The sequence below is a fragment of the Benincasa hispida genome, chromosome 12 (assembly GCF_009727055.1).
Source record: "Benincasa hispida cultivar B227 chromosome 12, ASM972705v1, whole genome shotgun sequence".
Classification (NCBI taxonomy): Eukaryota; Viridiplantae; Streptophyta; class Magnoliopsida; order Cucurbitales; family Cucurbitaceae; genus Benincasa; species Benincasa hispida.
In genome coordinates this window covers 75,365,878-75,375,360 of record NC_052360.1, presented here as the reverse complement: position 1 = coordinate 75,375,360, position 9,483 = coordinate 75,365,878, and the positions used below count along the sequence as shown (strand labels likewise).

Below are 9,483 nucleotides of genomic sequence, written 5' to 3'. Positions count from 1 at the left end.
TCCAGATAATAATTATCAACTCAACTCAACTCTCTACTTTTATCACGCACCAAACAGACACTAAATGTTTAAAAAGTTGATTTTCTATCAATTAAATATTTATCTTGACATTGGAAATCTATCACAAAAATATTGATAATGACACATTTACAGTGTCAATAATACCGTAATCGAGACATTATCTAAATATCATTGAAATGCATTTATTTCATACCTATTAATACAGATATGCTTCCTCCAATTTCAGCACCAAATATATACACAAGCATAAATATGAAGTTTCATATATAACAATAGAGTTTGTAACGTTCGTACAAGGCAAACTATAGACAACAAAATTAGTAACCAAACTTTGGTTAAGTTATTTACAAATCTAGTCATTATAACCAAATAATTGGCATTATCAACAAAAAAAAAAAAGGATAAATAACTTGCTTGGTGATTTTCCTTGCTTCAGCAGGCTTGTGTAAGTACCTAAATAAACAAAACATTCATTTTAGAATTAAATTCAATACATAAATATCACCGATTATACATATTCACATTCTCTATGTCATTTCGTTGACTACATCAATACTCAAAATCTCACTTTAATCATACACTAACCTTAAAACAGAAACAGTACATAGAGTCACAATATGATCATATAAATAGACTTCTAAATCAAATATTATTAACATAAATAACCTCCAGTTTTAAATCAATTTTCAATACTACAAAAGTAACAAACTTTTTTTTAATTGCGTCTTTACCTAACAATCATATAAGAATAGGGTCAAATAAATGAAACCTATTCATTTAGGGAGGGAGGGTTAACAATGGACACATGTACCTCTTGAATATAAAAAGAGGTTTATGACCCAAAAAAAAAAAAACTTGGTTTAAATCCTATTTTGATTCCTGAACTTTGAATCTTATTTTATTTTGATCCCTAAATTTTTAAAAATGTATTTTCTAGTCCCTGAACTTTGAAAAATTGTTTATTTTGGTCTATGTTATTAAGATTCTGTTAACTATTTAATAAGATGGTGAACATGATTGTATTTTTAGATGATTGGGCACTAAATATTTTGACTAAGATCCCAAATAAGCTGATCAACTCTAGACTAAAAATTCTAAGGCTCTTGTCAACTAGGTTGAGATATCAATACTCAGCTCCTTCTCGCTCCTTTATATTCTCCTTCTTTTGGAGCTACTCTACTTTGGAGGTTGATTTTTTAGGTGTACAAAGCGATGATGACAATAATAACTGAAAAAGATGAAACATTGTAGTCGGCCCAAGTAGAAATTGGAGTTTGAAATGAAGACGATGATGAAATTGCAATCAGCATAGGTAGAATAAAAATTTAATCGACTCAAGCAGAACGTAAATTGGAGTCTCCGTCAGAATTGTAGTTCGCCAAAATCTATGAAAAATCAAGAAACTTAAAGCCTTCTTTGTTTTCCCTTCAAAACTCAACTCTCCTACGTCGTCCCCTCCCTTGTTTCATCTTTTTTAATTATTATTATTTTTTAAAATACTATCTATATTTTATGAAAATGGAGTAGAATCAATAATTCCAACCCATATAGAAAATAAAAATCTAATTTTTTTTTTTTTAAAAAAATTTACTTCAATGAATCACGTCCATAAAAAAAGATTGGGAGGATGAGATAAAAAACTTCCTTAATGAATTACAAAAATATCTCAAACTTGAAAAAACAAAGCACTCAAATACATTACTACATGGATCAAATTACGTATGACATGCGTTGAGAAATTGAAGTAGGATGCTAACATCTAATGGGTCAAAATAGTGAACGATCAAAATCAAACTCTCATTTTTTTAAAGTTAACAGACTCAAATAAACACTTTTGAAAGGTTAGGGACTAAAATAGAATAAGATGCAAAATTCAAGTTCCTAAAATAGGATTTAAACAAAAAAAAATCTTCTAAAATTCAAACATATTAATCCAATATAGGCTTCGAAGTATAAAATTTAAATACTCATAACAATCTTACTATTTAGATATTAGGCTTATTAAAGTAAATGAATGCAAATAGGTATTTGAAAAATATTCCCATCATTACAAAAGAGAAAAAAACAAAATTAGTCTACCAATATAAACTAATTCAAATAAACATGTAGTTCTAAGTCATATGTTATACCTTTTATACACCAAAAAGTACTCTAGCTTCAAATCTTCTTCCTTAAACCTAGTCCTTCCACAGAAGACTGTTGTCAAAATTTTTCAAAAACCACCTACAAAAAAAATACAAATATAAGAGAGCAAATGTAAACATATACGATGCAACCCAAATTCAAGGAATGTTTCAACTCCCAACTCATACTTTTCAGATAACCTATTTTTTTTTTTCATCCATGATTTATCCATCGGATAAAGAAACCTGATGAAAGGAACATCATATACATTAAGTTTGGTTAAAGGATTCTACAACTTTGGAAAGTAGAATATCAATGTGAGTGATAATTGGAAAATGTTATCTATCTTGGTATATTTCAATGATATGTTAATTAATAAAAAAATAAAATATATGTAAGACTTAATGTCAATCAAGGTCCACCGACAATAAGATCCTCAATAGGGTTGATAAAATTTTCCATGGGGTCCTGGCCTGATCGGGACGGAGAATCCCCGGTCAAACCGGAGATGGGATCAAACCGGGGATATTTTTCGGGGCGGACGGAGCAGGGATGGGGACGGTATCCCCACCCCAACCCCAACCCCGATTTGATATATTTATATTTTCAATATTTTATAAATATATATTTATAATATATAAAATAACTTATTTATATNAGTTTTGAAATAAAAACAACTTAATTATTAATATAAATAAATTTAATAAATTCTGTGACTTACATAAATATTCATCAATTTCAATATTTTATAAATATATATTTATAATATATAAAATAACTTATTTATATATATGATTATAATGTATAGACTTATAGTGTTGGGAAACCCAATATTAAATATCTAAATTCTAAATCTAAACCCAAAAGTTCATTTTATTTGGGAATAGGGATTCCCCCGCAGGGAAACGGAGAATGGGGCCCGTGGGGATCCCGTTTCCTCGACGGAAAATCTCCGCCCTCGTCCCCGCCTTCAAATGGCGAGAACGGAGGCAGGGATGAGGGAGAAATTTCCCACATGACCGGAGACGGAGCACGGATTCCTCAAGCTCTATATATGACATAGATATCTAAAAAAAAAGGCCCCGACTTGTTGTAAAACAAATAAGACAACACAAAGAACAACTGAGAATTTAAAATAGGTCAATATCATAATCTTTAAAAATAATATTTAAATTTGAACTACACAGTAATATAAAAATGTTTATAAACAAATAATACCACCAAGCAAAATCAACATGTAAAATTACGGTACAAAAACATTTGAAGTCACAACTCATATATGAAAAGACAAGTCAATTTCTATCTATATATTTGATGCTGTAACTTTGATATTCAATACTTGAGGCCGATCGAAAAGTGATCAAAATATTGATAGAAGAAAGATCATAGGCCGCAAAATTTTTGTAAATAGGAAAACAATTCTAATGACAAAATAAAATGTGTTAATCTAGAGTTAAAAGTATAATACAGTTACTAATTTAGAAGCAAAAACTAACAGAGAAGTAAAACAAAAAAAAAAAAACACAATCTTGGAATATCGATGAAGATAAATAAATAAAAACTAATGAAATCAGGTATTTACAGCTCCTAAAATCTATATTTAGTCCTTCGATAGTACTTCTGATCTCTTTGTAAACAAATTTTGCCCATCCCTACCCCAAACTTCATTACATAGGCGGATTGAAAATTTTATTGTCTTCTTATTCATTTTAAAGGTCTTGCCTATCTCGAACTGACTATCTCTAACTCAAAAATAAATTTAATTTTTCTTTGATATTTAAGAAATACACACTACACAAAAAATAAAAGTAAACGAACTATTAGCAAAGAATAAAGAGATGAATCACGAGCTGAATGTACGAGCCGAACTGAGAAGCAACGACCTGAGGTTGATTAGGGAGATGGAAGTGGTCGGCGTAAAGGTGACCTTCAGATAGACGGACGGTGTGGTGAGGACGAGCTTTAGACAGAGATTCACGTCGTGGCGAGAGGCGACCTTCAGACAGAGACGGACAGAGATGACGAGCTTCTATCGGTTGTCTGTAGGCGATTCACAATGAGATGAGAACCAACGGCCGTGCGGAGGAGAAAGTCGAGAGGGAGATGATGAAGCCGTCGATCTGCTCTTCCTTCGTCTAAGCCCTAGAAGAAATGAAAGGTCATATTCATTTCTGTTGGGATTGTGTCCTAAATTTCGAATGTAAAAAATAAAATTTATTTATTTAATAATATAAGGAGTTATTTTATTTTATATTTAGAATTGTACAACTCAATCTAACAAACAAGATTAGAGTTATTTAATGTAACTTAAACATGTATATGAGATATATAAGTGAATCATATTTAAGTAATAAACTAAATGGTATGTGGTATATGCATGATATTTGGTACCTTATTCTGGTAATGCTATGGATATGACTCATTTGGTAACGCTATGGATATGACTCACTTGGTAATTGTTACAATAGTTGTAAAGTGTTAAAAACTATTTGATCCTAATCATTCATGTAAAGTGTTACAAACGATTACAATAGTTGTGGATAAATTGCTTCCTTAAGTGTTGATTTCGGGTCTTGAACAATGAATACCCTCACTCTCTCACTAACCAAGAGGGGTCTAGTTTATAGTTGGACTAAAACTATTTTAACCCACCTGTAGTTGCAAACTATTTGTGAATGGTCAACTTACAGTTGATTGGTTATATCAATGGACAAAGAAATATATCTACAGTGCGAAGAGTGCAGTTATTGATATTTAGTAGAGTGACCTTAATGAATGTTGATTAATTTAACTAAAGCATTTAATTAATTAATCTTGTATCATTGAAACTTCTAATCTATAGGTTCATAAGATCCTATTGCTAGCTCAATAAGGGTTAAATGAGAATCAATTAATTTTGAACTAAATTTGAATTGATCAAATTAATTAAAGGGAATTAATTGTATGAGACGCAATTAATATAAGAAAAATTCTTATAAATAGAAAAATTCTAAAAATATTTACACTTTATAGCAAAAAGTTCTAAAAGTACAAGCACTTTTGGAACTTTTTATTATAAAATGTAAATATTTTTAAACATATTGTTATATTTAAAAAGACCCTTTAATATAATGTATATGGATAATTATAATATTAAGTTTAATGAGAGAGATAAATATTAGAATATGATTCAAATATTAATTATATGAATGAGAGAATGTAAAGTTAGATTAAATATTAATAATTCATATTAAAACTATAGGTTATTTGAGAGAATGTAAAGTTAGATTATATTATATATGATATAATATAAACTATAGCTTATATTATATGAGATATAATATAATGTTTTAATTTAATTATATTATTTTAATATAACTAAAGGTAAAATTACTCCCTTGGAGTTATTTTATGTGATGATGAGTGTTATGAAAATAACTCACCTCATCTATGTCATATATAGGATTATAGAGGATTTTTTTTTAGAGGATGAACATATGTGAATTAAAAAAAAAGTGGTAAACTTTCTCTGTACTTCTTCTTCTCTCTGTAAAACTTTCCCAAAAATTCTCTTCCAATTCTCTCACCAAAATCAACAAGAAGAGTCCACAACTCCTTCTTGATTCTCACCTTGAGAATAGTAAGGAATACTTCATTGGTGGTGTCCAAGTGTTTCTGTGTTTTTGTTGTGTTCGTGGAAGAAGGTCTCGTGACGTGGTAGACAAGTTCGTGATCAATAGGAGAGGAACACATGAAAAAAGATTTCTTCAAGTGTAAGTGTTTACTCTTCTCTTTCCTCTCTATATATTTTAGAAATCATGCTTAGAATTATGTTTATCATTCTGTGTTTTCTCTAGTTTTGATTTTGTTCTACAAAGAATTCATTGACCCAAAAGTGTTCATATGCTTCTGCACTGGGATTCCGTCCCTTCAAATGGTATTAAAGTCAAACCATACCTCTTGATTTATTTTTAAAATGAAAATAAGAGAAATGGTAGGTATTGCATTGTATTGTGAATGTTGACTTGCAAAGTGGATGGTTTCAAAATTTGGTACTTTAGATTCACTACTTTAAATTGTTTAAAGTTGTAGGACGCATTGTTTTTGCCATTTAAATTCCTGCTATCGAGTCTATAAGTCCGTCTCGATTGTGATTCAAATGTTGTTGAGAATATTGGAACAATTTGGAGTAAGAATGGACTCCGTACTAGAGCGTAACAGGAGAATGTTGAAATGTTCCCTGTTGCGCACTCACTTTGTAATAAAATGATGATGCAGTGAATAATTTTAAGTCGTGTCTTTCTTGGAGGAATTGATGTATGAATATAAATGAATGCAAGCTTTCCTTATCTAAACCCAAGTATAAGTTTAAATAAGGTCCTAGTGAGTTCAAGGTCGAACATGAGGACTTATACAAACTAAGCGTTAGAAATGCAAGATTTATGCGATGAATGTTAATCAATATGTTAAAACGGGTGTTTATATGCCTAAAATACTATTAACTAACTAGAGTAACCGATGATAGTGAATCTTGGCGATGAATGGTGGAAAAGTGAGATGTGATGTGGTGAAAGTGTATAAAGAATGATGATGATCGTGATATGGATGATAGATACAACCACAAAGAAAACAACTTGCGATGAAATGAAGGAAAGAGTAGTTAATAAAATATGGTTAAGAAGACTCACTAATATTCTTTTAAATGATGGATAAGTAGGTATCCTATTTTCAACTTTTAAAATGAGAAATTAATCTCTTGGTCTCTAAGCCACATTTATCTTATGTCTAAGACGCATGCTCAAGTTGATTGTAAACGAAAGATTTATCTTTATCTCTAAAGCTATTTCTCTCTTTGTTTAATGATTTACACAATCTCCTACTTTTTCAAGCAACAGACTTTGCTTAATGATTTACACAATCTCCTACTTTTTCAAGCAACAGATTATTCCTACTTAAACCAATTTAGCTACTCATGATGAAGAGATAAGAATGCATTGATATGAGAATGAATGAAAATCGTTTTTGTATTAAGAATTAATGAGTTCTCAATCTTAATAACTTAATACATAACGAAATAGATAAACAAAAAGATAAAATGTAAAGACAGAAATATGTCAAGTCGCCTGTTGCAATGTCTTACTCTCTTTGGTCTTGGTATAATTGCTTTTCGAGTGATTGTTGTAGTGACAATGGAGCTCTCTTACTTTTCACGTAGAATTCTTTAGAGAAAAGTTTGAAGAAGTGGTGACAATGACATATTTAATAGTGGAGGATGAGTAGAGCTTCGACCAATTTCTTGGACTATTGTATCCTTAAACATTCTTCAATGGGCTATTTATAGGCGCCAAAAAGAAGGTTCTTTACCTTTCTCTAATGATTTCACTGTCATCTTGTATTTAATTCCATGCCTTAGTGCGTCGACTGCTTCGCGTAATAGATCCATTGACTCTGCCATGATGTCTCAAATCTACTGCCAACTTGCTCTATTGATTTGACTTTCACCGCCCACACGTGTGTCGTTTTCTATTTCCGTGTTTCATCTCATCGCATGGTGCTATGCATTGTAAAGTTAGGCACCAAGTTGATTTCTTCTATGCGTTCAAGGTTGCAGCTTATTTCTCGAGCCGATTTTCTCTTTATTTCATCTGAATCCTACATCCAAAAGTGACAAATTTTATTATTTTCAAAGATTATCAGTTTTGTTAGCACATGATCACAGAGTATGATTATTTACATGGATTTCTTGTCAAGCTAATGCATTTTACTCTCAACTTTCCTAATTGTCTTAAATAAAAAGAAAAAATAACGTGTATTTCTACAAGTTATCATACCCCCAAATTTAAAACAATGCTTATTCTTAAGCATATATTTAAAGTCTTAGTATATATCTCAACTCATTTAGACGCATTAGTTAGACCCTTGAACATGCTCCCTAATTTAAGATTTATTTGACTAGCATTTTTTCTTAAAGCTTTATTTTCCTCCTTCTGGAAATACTTCTAGACCTTAGATGCTGCAAGCTTATTCCTCAAAAAATCTCTTACTCATTTTCAATGCTTTCTTATATTTCATTTCAGAAAATGGCTTATGGTTCAAAATTACAAAATTTCTCTTTGTTATTACAAAATTTCTCTTTGTTACTCCTTTTATTTTTACGTAATTATGCGTTGATCCAGACTTCTCACCTTCGTTTTGGTTTGCCTCCACAGGTGTCATGCAGACATCCAACTACGAGCAAGCGCCCTTCTCAAACTCAGCTCTTGCCTTAGAATTTTCTTCTTAATTTAGAATGGAGTTGTAAATTATTTTCTTCTGTGTTGATCATGATTCCCACTTTCATTTTGGCTTGTCCCCACGGGTGTCATGTGAACATCCAACTACAAACAAATTCATTCTCAACGACACTTATTATTATTCTTCTTCTTATTATTATTATTTTCGTTTTTTTAATGAGAATCAGATAATGACTAAGGAGATTCTTAAAAGTTTGAACGCATTAGCTCAAACCTCTCCAACCCCCAGATTTTGAAGGTAGCAAGGTCCAAGCAAAGTTCTTAAAGCTAAGTACTAAACATTTATCATAACAAATCTAAACGTTGATTAGCACAAGTATTATCATTGAGGTCATTTTGTGGAACACATCAAAGCAAGGAGGAATACTAAGAAAGTAGTAAATATAAGCAAGAAACAAGCACAAAGAAAAGTCATGAGGAAAATGGATTAACTTGATAATTCATTCAATGCGAATAATGAATACAAGGCGATCAGTGAATAAAAATATTGAATGAAATAAACAAAATGATAACATCCGCAAATTTAGTTTTCGTTCGCATTGTTGTTATGATCCGACATGGGAGGAAAAAATTCTTCTTCTTTTGGGAATTGAAAGGGTTGCTGAAGATGTGGCGGAAGGGAAGGTCTGGTGATAAGTTGAGCAAGCACTTCTTGAATATATTGAAGTGAAAGTTAGAATTGCTCATACTGCCTCTGCGTCTGATGGCGGTTGAAAATCCTCATTGGGATTGTTGGCATTGAACTTACTGAGCTTTGCATTGAACAAATTATCGTAGCTCATTTTTTCATTGTACAAGCTCTCATTGTTACCGCAGGATTGTTTCTTGTTGGCGTGACAACTTATCTAGACTCCCCAAGATTGGTTCTCGGCGGTCATCATGCAAGAATTTGCACAAGTCTTCAAAGTTTGCATCAACGAATTCATCATCGGGCAAAGGAAGGCTGTTGCACTGAGTTTCATCATGGATACGAGGTGGACACTTACTTGCCTCACCGATGCCTGACTCTTCACTTAATTGTTTAGTAGTGGGGTTTAGGGGGCTTGGGTCATCAACATTAGCGCTA

At 31.4% G+C, this 9,483-nt stretch overlaps 1 long non-coding RNA gene across 1 annotated transcript; it reads right to left on the bottom strand.

The window, feature by feature from the left end:
* Nucleotides 1-372: 372 nt before the first annotated feature.
* On the bottom strand, nucleotides 373-4,276 carry LOC120068302. The gene is made up of 3 exons (XR_005479149.1): nucleotides 4,029-4,276; nucleotides 2,151-2,244; nucleotides 373-474 (listed from the first exon to the last, which is right to left on the bottom strand). It is a non-coding gene; the product is annotated as an uncharacterized LOC120068302 (long non-coding RNA).
* Between the last annotated feature and the right edge of the window lie 5,207 nt (nucleotides 4,277-9,483).